This window comes from Bemisia tabaci, chromosome 2 (assembly GCF_918797505.1).
Source record: "Bemisia tabaci chromosome 2, PGI_BMITA_v3".
NCBI classification, from domain to species: Eukaryota; Metazoa; Arthropoda; class Insecta; order Hemiptera; family Aleyrodidae; genus Bemisia; species Bemisia tabaci.
In genome coordinates, this window is record NC_092794.1 from 77707827 (window position 1) to 77722454 (window position 14628).

A 14628-nucleotide genomic window follows, 5' to 3' on the forward strand; every position below is an offset into this window, starting at 1 on the left:
GCACGGAGCAACCCGCAATCGCCTCATCGCGATATCCGTCCGAGCGATTCGCTTAGGCAAGCCCTGGGGGTATCCCTTGGGGGTCTTCACCGCGCTTCAAGCGCACAAACTGAAGACGCCGCGCCCACTGTCGCGGATTGCCTGCCTATCAGGCGCCCACCGCCTGATCCAGTCCACTCAAGCGCTCGGATGAGCTTCCATCGCCGGCCTTACAACCCGGTGCTGCTCTCCGTCCTGCGCGCTTGAAATTACGTGCCTGCGCGCACAACTATTGTTAAGGTTTATCTACAGCTGCGTGAAGTAAGAAATTTCTCCGCGCAGGGGGCGCCAACGCTGTGTTTTAGAGTCCGTACAGCTCCACGTGAGTCCTTGAGCTTTTATAAAAGTTGAAGGAATTTCTGTTTAAATCGAAGATAAATAAGTTCTAGCTATAACATTCTTCTTCCTATTGACCCTAAAAACAACGTGAAAAGTCATTTCTGAAGCTCTGCAATTTGATCCCAGAAAAAAGTAGGGTTAAGCATGATGACCTTGATGCAACCAATCGCGCTTGATCGCTCTCAGCAGTTGGCAGATATCTCTCTCCCACCGTGAGCTGTCTCTCTCGCACTTACAGATATCCCGTAAGAGAAACTGGGATCAATTTACAGCTTTTATTATTAGACTTTCAAAGCTCGCGTTTGTTTCTAAGGATTCCAGACGTATGCTGCTAGGACTTATGAGTCTTAGAATTTAAGATACCTATTGTGATATTTAAATAATCACTGATTTCGGAGTCGGATTTTAGCAGCGCGACGTGGTGGATTTTTTCGGAACTACAGCTGAAGATTAACCTTAAACCGCCTCACACCTTTATCACAGGAGGGTGTAAGATGTGCATAACCTCAATCTTTTTTTTATTGAGAGTTTAGTGGCTTCTATTCCTTTAGGAATCTACAGCCATCTATAGGCACTATTTATTGTCCGAAGACATCAGGGAGTTTGGTAGACATCCATGCTCGGGCTTACAAATTTTCACGGATTAAGGCCGAGCGAATTCTGCTTACAGATCCACTCGTCAGTTCCATGAAAATTTGTCGCCACCACCGGGATTCGAACCCGGGACCTATTGACCTAGAGTCAGACGCGCTAACCACTAGGCCAACCTGGCCGGCAACCTCAATCTTGCTTGCTGATAACAGCCATCTTGTTTGTTTATTTACGCCCCTAAGAGCATCTTGTCAGCCTATTCGCTCGCAACCAATGAAAAACCGGAACAGAAATGGCCATACTCTGTCTATAAAGGTACTCTAGGTACCTCGAATGTGAACAAGAATAATGGAAATATTATCTAATTGTGGTTTATCAAGAGTAAATTGTTATTACCATCGGTCCAAAATGAAAATAGATTAAGAAATTATTCACAAACCAATCCCATTTTCTTTCTAATTGATCAATTTGTTGATGTTGTTGTTTTTGTGTGACAGACATCGCAGGATTCCTGATCCTTATCCCTCAATATCGTTCGTTTGGGTGCACTCGTTTCGGCCTCCATGGCCAGCCAAGGCTGGCTGCCAGTCAGCTGATAATCGAGTTGTCTTAACTCTGGGTATAAATAGAGTACCTGTATAGCGAGAGTATGGACAGATCGCTTCATGGAGGGCTTAGGGCCCAAAAGTGCAGCCACCCTTCTAACCAACTTCTAACGCACAAAATTTCACTGCCAGTCTGCAGATTCCAATTCTAACCATGATGGCAAAGAATGTACAGAAATGAGCGTTCTTCCGCGAAATTGAGTAAATTTATGCAAAAACTGAGTCAAACACGTGCTTAATAAACGACGGTTCGTAACAATAGTATTAGTAAATCGTTCTGGATAATTGAAATTCATAGGTTGGCTGCATTTCTGGGCCCTAACTTTATTCGCAGAAGCATCGGTGAAGGCCTGATGGATTTTCGGAGTTTCACATCTGTCCATACTCTCGCTATACAGGTACTCTAGGTATAAAGGGACTCTAATTATAATAGGACGCAGTCCCAACTTTCTTAATATAATCGTTTTAGGCATTTAAAACACATTTAAAAGAAGGAATGTGGAAAAATCAAGAGGATAAGTTCAAATCAAATTTCCGTTTGCCGCCATGGTCCAGGCTTCACTTTTTCCCCGTGCTTTTAGATACGAGTACGAGCACTCCGTCTTTCGGGCATCTTAGAATTTTTGATGACTTGATGACGTAGGTGGGTACAGCGACGTCCCCTTCACGCTACGTCGCTGTACCCACCTCCGTCATCAAAAAATTCCAAGATGCCCGAAATGCAAACACCTCCTTTTTTTTCTCTATGGTGGTAGAGTGTACTTTCAGTAACACATACCTTCAGTAACAATAACACACTAGGGGGCTACGCGGCCCAACCCCCTGAAGGCGCTCCGCGCCATCAATGGGCCGCTTCGCGGCCCTATTTTTACCCTCCTATCAGTGTTAGTTTTATTTTTCCACTAAAAAAATACGATATGAGGTATACTTTAATTTTAAACTTTACTTTAAAATACTTTAAAATTAAAAGGACGCGTTTTGGAATGACTGCTTGATGAAATATTGCAATAAAACAATGAGCAGTGAAAGTCAGATAATAATTAAGTTCTCATGAGTCGGGGATCGAACCCACACTGTGATCAAAGCGGACGCATTCTACGTCTTAGACGACTCGGCCACTGCTCGTCATGAAGTCGTAGGTGCGAATCTTGTGTAGATAAGTGTAGAGCTGATGCGCAGGCTACCCAGCTACTGCGCAACCTCCTCGACCATTGCGCATCCTCCCGCGCATAGCGGTAGCAGTACTGGAGCATTCTGTAAACTCACTCACTTTTATAACGTGATTTTAAAAAAACCTGGGTCCTTTTTCCAAAATCTGATTGCAGCGGGCTCATCTAGGGCCTATTACCTGTCGATTTACGCAAAAATCATGGAAATCGGCCCGGTAGATCGCTCAAACGAACTATGACAAGCAGTATAAATTTACATTGTTTAAATGGGAGAATTCGCAACTTTACCACGTAATTTAAAAAAACCTGGGCCATATTTTGAAAATCTGAAAAAAGTTGGCTTATCTAGAGGCAATTGCCCGTCGATAGCTGCAAAAATCATGAAAATCGGCCCGGTAGAACGCTGGAACTAAGCGTTACCAGTTTCGCAAAATTAGGAGGTCTCGGAGCTTATAGTATAGAAGATAAGGCGGCTGAATTCTTGAAAAATAAGTATATTTTTGGCGTTTTTCGACCCCTTTCGACAAGGATGGATATGACGCCTACAAATTATGTAGAGTAAAAAATTCGATTTTTTGCAGTTATACGCGATCCTACGGATTTTAATGAAGTCCAACAACTGATAACAGCAGTGAGTTGCGAGGGTCCTACGCGAGATAGCAGCACTAGTACCTGCTCACGAATTTTTACATTGCCTCTTTCGGGAGTCCAGGGTCCTATAGAACTGGTCCCTGTCTAAAGTCCAACAACTGATAACAGCAGTGAGTTGCGAGGGTCCTACGCGAGACAGCAGCACTAGTACCTGCTCACGAATTTTTACATTGGCTCTTACGGGAGTCCAGGGTCCTATAGAACTGGTCCCTAGTACCTTGCTCTACCTAGAGTCCCTTTATACTGAGAGTCAAGACAATTCGGCTCATGGATGTCACAAACGGGAATAAAGATTACAGAAATTGAACGTTTTTCGTAATCTTTGATCGGCCCATTCTCAAATGCCTTTCTCCGTTCCTCCTCTCATTCCGTTTGTTCCTTGCCGAACCCATAATTCCCTGGTCCATTCCAGATTATAATCTTTGCAATTGGTGAAAATGTAATCTTTATTCCCGTTTGTGACACTGTGGAGGCCTAAAATACGGGAACCAATCAGAAATGGATTCAAATTGTCTTCACTCTCAGTATAAAGGGACTCTAGCTCTACCTACGTCTGTCTGACGTCTGTTCGGTTGTTTCCAAAGACATGAAGACGGAGCACTAAAAGCAAAAAATGAAGCTTCTAGAGCTTCTTTTCAATCACCTCTACTATTGGCTAGAGGATTGGCGGCGAAATCGGGACAAGTTTGAATTCAAATAGAGGGCGGGAACTAATAAATAAAATTGCGGAAACAAAGTATTTTAGGTTGATTTTTGCCCAAATTCAGGTACACACTCATATTTTTTTAACTTTAGGTTAGTTTCAGTCCGTCGTCGACCGATTAATTTCATTTGGGAGTAACGTTGATCTAGAACTGTAACGGCCTGTTTGAACCTGCAGAACTATGGAACGCCGTTAGTGTCAAAACCCTTTTCTTGCGCGCGCGGAATTTTTTCTGGCGCGCGGAAAGAAAAAACCCGTTTTCGATGAAAATCTCTGAATTTCCGGATTCCGCGCCGGTTTTCGATATATTTGCGCCGTTTGTGTCAAAACTATTTTTTCCGGCGCGGCGCTCCAAATCTGTTCCGCGCGCGGAATTTTCGATATATCGATTCCTGCTCGCCGTTTGTGTCAAAACTATTTTTTCCGGCGCGGCGCTCCAAATCTGTTCCGCGCGCAGAATTCTCGATATATCGATTCCTGCTCGCCGACTGTTTTTTCCGGCGCTGCACCAGAAAATAATTCCGCGCGCCACTTTTTCGATATATCGATTTTTCTGCGCGCGGAGAATATTATCTCTCTTTTGAACGATTTCCATTATCGATCCTCTGCGTGCCCTGCCGTATGTCTATGTGGGTCGCGGTCCTGTAAACAAACGCAGATTGATAACACAAATGATCCAAACAACTCGAAATCTCTTAATTTTAATTAATTTAAATCCATTTTCGACTTCAACCAAGCATTCGTCAATAATATTCATCGTATTTTACAACCTGGAGCCACGGCCTATCGGCTCATTTTAAGGTGCATTCTGAAAATCAGTTTTACAAGTCCAATGTCCAAACCCAGACTTTCTTCTTTTACTTTTTTTTAACCATTCTCTTTTCACTTTCGCCTCAAATCAAATGTTTTGCAGTTTTTTTATCTTAAGTAAGTGGTCCTGAATTCATTCAAGAGTTAGAAGTTCACGATTTATTTAGTATTATAGCCTTTTGACCTCTTAAGCTTTATCGATATGATCTCATGTAGTTCGAGGTTTCTTTGGCCCAAACCAAGTGATTACTTACACATCTGATGTGAGTCTTATGGCTCTTCAAATTCGCAGTGTAGAATTAAATCAGAGACTACAGTTACTTAATCCAGTTCTGCTCTCTTGTTCAATGTTTGTCATAAGTGTTTGCTCGTGTCTGTTCTTTATAAATGACCACTGTAGTGCGTATACACAGTTATGCTATCGGTACAGGTATTATTTCTTGTTTTCTACAGTCAGGACTTTCTCTTAAGCGCAATAATTTACCAAAGAAATTCACCTAGTTGCGTAAATAATTTGGTGTATAGATATTCTGTTAATGTCTCCTTGCGGTGATGCAAAGTTTCTGAGATCTGTCATAAGTGGATTTTGCATTTAGACGGTCACTCTTGCCTGATAAAATTACTGCTCTAGCAGCTTCAAATTTATACTTTGATCTCTGATTCATCACTAAATGACACTCGTGCGGTGTCATTTATCTTTAATCAGTTCAAAGCTATTTCGACAATGAATCATCAAAGGTCCGATCGAAGAAGGAATTTTCTGGTGAGTGCTGCGGCTGAACCGACATCACAACTCAACTTTCAAAAGCATCAACTTATAAAAATTTATGAGGAAGTGGTAATGGTAAGTGGAAATCATGGTAGTGCTCGCTTCTTTCTTAAGCAAATTGTGCGCTCAAAATTTCAAAATCTACTCACCTGCATGTATATTTGAAGAGGAATACGACATGATATGTAGCAGGCTACACTTCATCTATTAATAATACGTAAATTTGTCTTCAGAGCATTCTTAGGAAACTTCCACAATTTTTAGTTTTGTTCCTGAGAGAAAATTTTGAGATGACTCTGCTGGTATTCCCAGTGTCTTTTCAGAAATTTTGTACTTCGTAGGTATCATCAAATACTTAAGTATCAACAGATATTGTACAAGATAGAAAATTTATTTGAGGATTCCTGCTAGTATGTTGTGTTTCCTGCAGCAACAAGGCTCATCACATTTCATGGAATGAAGTAATCAAAAACTACTTACTTACCTACAGCTTGGTCAGTTTCATGTCTTTCTAGAGTGAAGAAAATATTTTTTTTCTCTCTATTTAAGAATTCAGGGTGAATCAAACCTGTCGAACAAAAATTTTAATAAAATGCCTTTGTTCAAAAACACCTAAGAATCATTTCAATTGTAAAGATGCCGACGATTCTGGTTAAAAGTCCGAAAGTCGGCTGATTTACTGAATTTCTCAGGTACAGACGGATGGAAGGATTTTGAAAAGACATAGAATTACATCCTCCCATAAGAATAAGTCAGGAACATGGTTAAGGTTATCTGGGGATGACATTTGTAACATTTCGTTGCATGATTTTATAATCGAAGAGAAACAGAAAGTCTGAAACTTTGTAAATCTACGTACATGGTTTTCTAGTTAGGCTATGACATCGATATGCTCGTTTTGTTATCAATTAATCTCCACAAAGGTAAGCATACCTACAAACACTGTTCCACAAGAGATACGAATGTAACTTGTGATACCTAAGTGACTTTACAAATCTTACCTGTTAAACTACCAGCTACCTGATTATTGAAACTATGTCAGCCCGATATGAAAAGACATAGCCCTATCTTCTCCATGTAATATATCGGAATTTGTTGTCTTGTCGGGTTGCTCTAAGCCTTCAATAATCGGCCTGCTGATGAGTTGCAAAATATTTCCACTTCCAGACGAATGATCATGTCTTGGTTGATGCTTTCGATAGTAGAGTTGTGATGTCGGTTCAGCCGCAGCACTCACCAGAAAATTCCTTCTTCGATCGGACCTTTGATGATTCATTGTCGAAATAGCTTTGAACTGATTAAAGATAAATGACACCGCACGAGTGTCATTTAGTGATGAATCAGAGATCAAAGTATAAATTTGAAGCTGCTAGAGCAGTAATTTTATCAGGCAAGAGTGACCGTCTAAATGCAAAATCCACTTATGACAGATCTCAGAAACTTTGCATCACCGCAAGGAGACATTAACAGAATATCTATACACCAAATTATTTACGCAACTAGGTGAATTTCTTTGGTAAATTATTGCGCTTAAGAGAAAGTCCTGACTGTAGAAAACAAGAAATAATACCTGTACCGATAGCATAACTGTGTATACGCACTACAGTGGTCACTTATAAAGAACAGACACGAACAAACACTTATGACAAACATTGAACAAGAGAGCAGAACTGGATTAAGTAACTGTAGTCTCTGATTTAATTTTACACTGCGAATTTGAAGAGCCATAAGACTCACATCAGATGTGTAAGTAATCACTTGGTTTGGGCCAAAGAAACCTCGAACTACATGAGATCATATCGATAAAGCTTAAGAGGTCAAAAGGCTATAATACTAAATAAATCGTGAACTTCTAACTCTTGAATGAATTCAGGACCACTTACTTAAGATAAAAAAACTGCAAAACATTTGATTTGAGGCGAAAGTGAAAAGAGAATGGTTAAAAAAAAGTAAAAGAAGAAAGTCTGGGTTTGGACATTGGACTTGTAAAACTGATTTTCAGAATGCACCTTAAAATGAGCCGATAGGCCGTGGCTCCAGGTTGTAAAATACGATGAATATTATTGCCAAATGCTTGGTTGAAGTCGAAAATGGATTTAAATTAATTAAAATTAAGAGATTTCGAGTTGTTTGGATCATTTGTGTTATCAATCTGCGTTTGTTTACAGGACCGCGACCCACATACGGCAGGGGCACGCAGAGGATCGATAATGGAAATCGTTCAAAAGAGAGATAATATTCTCCGCGCGCAGAAAAATCGATATATCGAAAAAGTGGCGCGCGGAATTATTTTCTGGTGCAGCGCCGGAAAAAACAGTCGGCGAGCAGGAATCGATATATCGAGAATTCTGCGCGCGGAACAGATTTGGAGCGCCGCGCCGGAAAAAATAGTTTTGACACAAACGGCGAGCAGGAATCGATATATCGAAAATTCCGCGCGCGGAACAGATTTGGAGCGCCGCGCCGGAAAAAATAGTTTTGACACAAACGGCGCAAATATATCGAAAACCGGCGCGGAATCCGGAAATTCAGAGATTTTCATCGAAAACGGATTTTTTCTTTCCGCGCGCCGAAAAAAAATTCCGCGCGCCAGAAAAAATTCCGCGCGCGCAAGAAAAGGGTTTTGACACTAACGGCGTTCCATAGCAGAACCACCATGAGCAGAAGAAAAACTAACTTTATGTGAGATTACTGCCTGTTACCGAGCAAAAGTAGGTGTATTATATTAGGACGCAGACCGAACTTTCTTAGTATATTCGTTTTAGGAATTTAAAATACGTTTCAAAGAAGAAATGTGCAAAAATCAAGAGGACAAGTTCAAATCAAATTTCCGTTTGCCGCCATGGATTCCCGCGCTCATTTACACACTCACACGAACGAGTAGCAAAGGTCGACATCGGCAATGGTCGATTCGTGGCGAACGGTCAGAGGTCGATTCGCGAATGGTCATACGTCGATGCCCGAACGCACCGAACCAATCGAACCTAGTTCACCATTGTGCATTTTATTTTACTTTTCATTGTGCTTTTCATTTTATCGTTTGTTGCAAATGGAGCATTATGTATAGGCTGCTTGTCTTTGCCGAGGACGACACTAAAGACCTCTAAGTTTAAGTAGCTCTCTTAGCAGAACGAGAGCCATAGTGGATCAGGAAATTCCATCAATGGTTGTAAATTAATCTAAATTTATGCTTTGTTTCTGACCCTTAAAGTAGATACCTAAGTAACCAGGTCTCGATTTTTAATTTGACCTCGACTGATGAGCAATAAAAGCCTAGCGTCACCATTAATGTCTTCCTTTTCTTCATCAGAGAAAGGCTATGTCCAATAATAGACTTAATTGAAAATGAACTTTGGAGAAACGTTCTCCTCTTAATTTTGCACCATGATTTGAAGAGAAAGGTCTTCAGGATTTTTCCATTCTGATACTTGGAGGGAATTTAAGTTTTTTTAATATCTTTTCTAATAAGACCCAGCTGGGGCGCTAAGTGGCTTTTTTTATTTATTTTTATCTTTTAATGTGATTAGACATACACATCAATGGTGAACCTAGAAAAATTTCCATTGTGCAAGGAATATGGATTGATAGCATCTCAGAATCGGTGCATTACATGCAATTTTTCTTCATGTACTGATCCGTTATGCTTCAAAATAGTAAAAAATTTAAGAACATCTGAAATGATGCAACTGCAGATAGGATTGTGGTTAAGTGATGTCACCTTCATTATGCATCCCCTTAAAATGGAAGGATTTATAAAATGAACTTCAAATTTCTTCAATGAAAGTGAAAAACTCTTATGAAGTTGCGTGTAAAAATCAATGTCTCATTTCTGTGTTTTCAGAAACAAGTCGCGGTGAAAATGCCTAATTTTTTTTTTTAATTTCATGGCAAATAAACTTGATTTTTCTCGTCTTTGAAAGTATCATGTCCTACCGCGATGTGCAAAAAGAATGCTCGATAGGTACCTATGTCATAACTTTTTCCATGTTTGAATTAAAATGTTCCGATTAGGACTAGTGTGAGAAGTTCCAGTTGTACTTCTTTGAGGCTGGGCCTCAACCGGCTCTTTCACTTTTGCAGTCAAGTATACTTAGTGTTTCATCCTCTTATCTTTTTGTGTTCGTGTTTTCAGCACCCTGTCTCTCTTTAGTAGGGAGCCGAGGCACCCTTCTATGACTCAGTCTTGTCACGTTACAGTATGAGGAACTGCGCAAAAGCAGATTGAAGCAAAGGAAACTGCGTGTCGGTAGTAAATTCTAGGTATCCTACATGAATGTATTTATTTCCAAGTAACTCCTGTGGGTAACAAAGCGTTGGCTTCCACATCAAGAATAAAGTTGTCAAAGTAGAGGCTTGAAAGCAACTTACAATGAGGTAGATGTAAAGACCTGTGATATTAAAGCGTATTAAAGGTGATAAGGAACTTTACCATCGAAGAAATCTTCAGTCATGGCGACTATGACCATGGAGCAGAGACGTTTCCCTCGCTGTATAAGAAAATCTGCCATTAAAGTTTTTCAAGAACAAGAAAAGCTACAGTTTCATCTGCATTTTTCATCAACTTGGTTCTCAAGAAACCTTCAATGATCAGACGCAATGATATGCTCCTTTGGCGTGGTAGCGAGTGGAGATAATCTATGAACTGCTGAAAGACTACTTTTTCCTCAAAAAGTGGATTTTTCCACCTACCTACACGAAAGTCGTAGAATGTCCACTCAATTAGGGCTCAGACTGAAAAAGAAATTAATTAATTAATTTAAACTGACTCAAAAACACTTCCGGATTGAACAGCTTCGATTAACTTCCCACCGTTCCGACAATGAACAGCAGTGGCTAGGCAAGAAATTACTACTAAACAGACACACTGCCAAAAAAATAATTTATCCGACGACATGCGAAAATTTATTCAGTGAAAAATATTAGACATTCTTGACTAATAAATAGGTATGTAGATGTACTATCACTATTACTAATGTCCTCAAAAGGGGTTAGTTTAATGAGAAACAATAACAAACTCGTCCGAACTCGCCCCGGCGAATGTTCATGACATTCGCGGCAGTTCGCGGAACCATTCGACCCGTTCGCTTCGAGTCGACGACTGCCCTTTTTTCGAATTCGACTTCTGCCGATGTCGACGATTGAACTCCGCTCACTCACACAAGCGCGCAGCGCCGAACCTAGAGTCCCTTTGGGCCTTGTCTCCACGGCGCAACTGTTGAAGGAAGTTGGCGCAACTGTTGAAGGAACGGAACTGTCTCACAAATGTTTCACTTATAACAGAAACTTTCAAGGTCAGAAGCCTCGAACGTGGAACAGTTGTTTACCTTTTTCGTATGATTTAACCTCAAATAAACGATTGAGTGAGTGCTTATCCCACGATTTAGCTTTAATTTTGCCATTATTCAACATTTTTTACAATCATAATTTTACTGTAATTGTTGCTTAAGCACTTTTACGTGATTCCTTCAGTTATATGTGGCTTATTTATCCCTATTTAGCTAAACGTAGGACGTTATTTTCTAGTGAAGGTGTTTAGTGTCAGATGGAATCCAGGCTTATTACTGCTTTTTCAGATAATTCTTGCAACTCTAATCAACATTTTATGACTACAGAAGCAAAGCAAGCAAAGAGCTTTACAGGCTACAATTGAGTAATAGCCTTACCTACCAGTTCATCATCTGCGGAGAACTTTTTTACTGTATCCACACGATTTGCCTAAGATTTCAAGATAAGGCACCCTGCTTCCCTTTAAGTAGTGCACCGAATATTTTCATTTCAATCTACCGATTAAATCTGGAATCTGATCCAATCAGAGCTGTGTAGCTCTTGAATTTGTGTGTTATCCATGTATCTATTTCCTGGTTGTCCTACTGGAAGTGTGAGACCAGCCACAACCGTGACCTGCTGACTTATTTCTTTGATCCAATCTCTTGTAAATGATGACTCAAATTCTGAGGCCATCATTTATTGAAACTAGTTCAAAGTTATTGCTCCAAAGTATCGTCACTCTTCTCATACTGAGGTAGAAGGAAGGAGATTTTTTGGTGAGTGCTCTGTTTATGCAATTTGAGATAAGAATACGGTTTTTATTGAGGCGTGTAACAATTTTTGGTCGTTGAATCACTTGTCACAATTGAGCCTTGGCGTTAGAGATCCATCAACTGTGGAAAGTGGCTCTGCCTGTGCAAAAATATCTTGTGACAGCAGTGAATGTTAGTAAATGCGCTTTACAGGTAGACTGAAAGCTCTTTATTCCAATCTACCCGAATAATTAAATTCAAAAGCATCTTTGAATTGAGTTCATATCGAATCTCAATGGGAGAATAATATACAGTGTAAGCGAAAGAATATCAATGGTAAGGTTGGGTTTGTGTCTTAGGTTAGTGAAATGCAATGGCAGGTTCTGAAATCTTGTTTGTCAGTTGCTCTTTACATGAGTCACCTTTGAAAATCAAGTTTAAGAAAAAAAAACACATAGGTAGGCAAACAGTAGTAGGTAGCTTGCCTATTTTCTTCCTGTCTTGCTCATGGACTCGGAGAGCAGTCGGAAAGAGGGGTGAGAAACAGGATTTCAGCGCGTGTCTCTGGGAATGTGGAAATTTAAAATTTGTGAAGCGTCATCAGTTTGTTAAGATTGTCACCGTCCGTTGCCTCAAGAGGATTTAGACGCTTCTGCTTCAGCGATACATTGTTGACCTATCAATATCCGCTTATTTTGATCATATTTTGAAGGAGCGATTCCCATAAGTATTCCCGATTAGTTATTTGTTTCACTACAATAATGGCAGACATACAATCTTTACGACACCATGGAGTGAAGGTGCGGTGCTTTACTGGATTAGCACTCCTACACTTTCAATGCTTATATCTACCTATTGTAAGATCATTAGAAGCTCGGGTGAAGCTTTCTACATCCTCATTTCGCATCTCGTTGTGAGACATGGCCAGTGTACCTCGACGGGAATCTGCCCATGGTCTTACCCACCACCTTGGTGGCACCCTTTTACACTTTAAAAAATAAAGGGATGCAGCTGCAGCACTCGTCAAAAAGGCAAAATATGCCGCACTCAACCGAGCATCACTCATTATGACAATATAAGAAAACTCGACATGGACAATCAATTCTACAAGTGCTTTGTTTACAAAAGTTGATACTGATTCACCTCAAAAGTAATTGAGTCGTTCAAATATTCCCGCTTAAATGTTCCGGGAACACTTAGCCGTGTGTCGAGACAGGGAACCTCGGTTGGTGCAACAAACGCGGAACAAACACGCAACAGTTGCGCTAACTTCCTTCAACAGTTGCGCCGTGGAGACAAGGCCTTATACTGAGAGTCAAGACAATGCGAATCCATTTCTGATTGGTTAACCGGATTTTAGGCCTTCACAGTGTCACAAACGGGAATAAAGATTACATTTTCACCAATTGCAAAGATTATAATCTGTAATGGACCGAGAAATTTCGGGTTCGACAAGGAACAAACGGGATGAAAGAAGGAACGGAGAAAGGAATTTAAGAATGAGCCGATCAAAGATTACGAAAAACGTTCAATTTCTGTAATCTTTATTCCCGTTTGTGACTCCATGACACAGATTAGTCCAGATCGCTATGACATCGGCGGAGGAGCGTGAGTAGTTTTGTGAGCGCCATTGGCGGAAAAATCCATGGGCATTTAAAACTAGGAACCAAAACTGAAATTTTGGCTATTTTCAGCAGATTTTCGGCGGGAGAATACTTCTTTTTCAGATTTTTGTGGAATGAAACGTTCCGAAGAATTCAAGAATTAGTTTCTCAGTAGAATTTATGTGGTTCAATATTTCCAGATTAAATAATTAAGGTGGAAATAAATAAAGAAGGAGAATTAATTAAAATACGAGTTAACAAGGCTAAAAATTATTGAAACACTAAAAGGTAAGACGTTTCGAGCTGCTTCCAGCTCATTTTCAGCTGCAAAAACACATAAAAACAAGTAAAAAATTGAGTGGCGACCTGACCTCAGCCGTTATCACGTAACCACTCATAATAACGGCTGGGGTCAGGTCGCCACTCAATTTTTTACTTGTTTTTATGTGTTTTTGCAGCTGAAAATGAGCTGGTAGCAGCTCGAAACGTCCTGCCTTTAAGTGTTTCAATAATTTTTAGCCTTGTTTACCCGTATTTAAATTAATTCTCCTTCTTTATTCGTATAATCGGGCTATGTTTTTGTGCTTTATCGGTGGAAATAAACAAATCAGAGTTCATCAGTATACTGAGTAGATGACATTATTGAAAAAATTTGCAGATTATAATATATCATATTTTTGAAGTTTAAAGCCTTAGAAACCGAAAATTAAAGCAAAATCCTGCCAAAATGAGACTTTTGGTTCCTAGTTTTGAATTCCCGCCAGGCCCCCATGAGAGCAGTTAATTGCTACCAACTGTTGTAAGAATATTGAAACAGAATACTTAGCATAACAGTACTTGATAAAATCTTATTTGATCAAAAACCATTATTATACATTACTATCTATACTTTATTAAAGCTTTATAATCAGAATCAAGAGGAAATTTCTCTCAATCCGGTCAAGTCCTTTCACTACTGGTAGTGCCATCAATTTTCTAAAGTTGCCTAACTTGAAGCAAAATTACTCACGCTTTCTAAGCATTGGCTAGATTGGATGTTAGCGATCTGGACTAATCTGTGCTCCATGAGGGGTGTTGTCTTGACTCTCAGTATAAAGGGACCAAAGACATAAAGACGGAGCACTAAAAGCAAAAAATGAAGCTTCTAGAGCTTCTTTTCAATCACCTCTACTATTGGCTAGAGGATTGGCGGCGAAATCGGGACAAGTTTGAATTCAAATAGAGGGCGGGAACTAATAAATAAAATTGCGGAAACAAAGTATTTTAGGTTGATTTTTGCCCAAATTCAGGTACACACTCATATTTTTTTAACTTTAGGTTAGTTTCAG

At 40.0% G+C, this 14628-nt stretch overlaps 1 protein-coding gene across 1 annotated transcript in view; it reads left to right on the plus strand.

Annotated features, from left to right (window-relative positions):
* LOC140223884 (uncharacterized) overlaps positions 1-14628 on the plus strand; it is a 526084-nt gene that overhangs the window by 259642 nt on the left and 251814 nt on the right. The window lies entirely within an intron of this gene.